This window comes from Suricata suricatta, unplaced genomic scaffold (genome assembly GCF_006229205.1).
Source record: "Suricata suricatta isolate VVHF042 unplaced genomic scaffold, meerkat_22Aug2017_6uvM2_HiC HiC_scaffold_12933, whole genome shotgun sequence".
In the NCBI taxonomy this organism is placed as follows: Eukaryota; Metazoa; Chordata; class Mammalia; order Carnivora; family Herpestidae; genus Suricata; species Suricata suricatta.
The window spans coordinates 1-1,005 of NW_021857037.1; the positions used below are offsets into that span (position 1 = coordinate 1).

Below are 1,005 nucleotides of genomic sequence, written 5' to 3' on the forward strand. Positions count from 1 at the left end.
AAAATGGGGTGGGGAGAGGCCCTAGTGAGAGCAGTGTAGTTCCCAGAGATGAGCTCCATCCATGCCGAACTTGTCAGACTGCACTCTAGGGGACACCTCCTAAGAGGTTACTCACAGGGATTCATGGGAAGGTGCTCATTGAGCATGCCCACGGTACATCTCCAATTCTGGGCACTACTCCCCCTCGTGTGGAGGAGACTGCGGAGTAGAAGCCATGAGGGCTTGCAGCTTCTGCGGCAGCCAAAGAAGAATGAGAAGCGATTCCATCAAGGCCAGAAAGAGGGTCTTGTCCCTCTTGCCCCTCCTCCCACCAGCTGAGGAAAGCCTATTCTCCATCCTTCCCCAGGTCAGAAGCTCACGATCACGCCTTCAAAAGCATTTCATCACCCTCGACACCCTTGAGAGCACCCCATTCCTGCTGTCAAATACTAAAAGGGGACCTGTTGCTTTTCTGTGCTGCTCAGAGGATGAGTAAGGAGATGGTCCGAGCCGTGTTCTAGAACAATCCCTCATTGTAAAGGAGCAGGGGTACCTTTCCCTTTGTTCGTGCTGTTTTTGTGTCCACATGGCAGTGTAGAAAAAAAAAACACAAGGAAGGGTTGGTGAAGTGAAGCAACCAGGCCCACTTTTTAAAAAAATATGACACGATTCACAAATGGTCATGTCATCCTTGTGCAGAGGCCGTGTTCATCTTCTCTGCATTGTTCCCATTTTAGTATATGCGCTGCCAGAGCGAACACAGGTCCGCTTTTGAAAACCCATTGAATTCTTCGAAGTTCAGCCTTTGTTTCTGAGGAATCTTTAGTAAAGTGAGGCTCCTCAAAGGGAGCTCTGTGTGAAAAGTAATCAACGGTGGACACCAAGGTCCTGTAAAGGGATTGCACTAATTATAGACAAGGTGCCATGGTTACATCAGAATTTCCTCTTGTGGGAGTTTCTGTCTTAAATGCTAAGTTTCTCACTGCTTTAGGTCCCTTCAGAAGGACCGGGTCTGCGCCAATAAGC

The 1,005-nt window shown here is 48.9% G+C and overlaps 1 non-coding gene across 1 annotated transcript; it reads right to left on the reverse strand.

Annotated features, from left to right (window-relative positions):
• Positions 1–633: 633 nt before the first annotated feature.
• On the reverse strand, positions 634–736 carry LOC115284628. Its single transcript, XR_003905293.1, has one exon. It is a non-coding gene; the product is annotated as a U6 spliceosomal RNA (small nuclear RNA).
• Between the last annotated feature and the right edge of the window lie 269 nt (positions 737–1,005).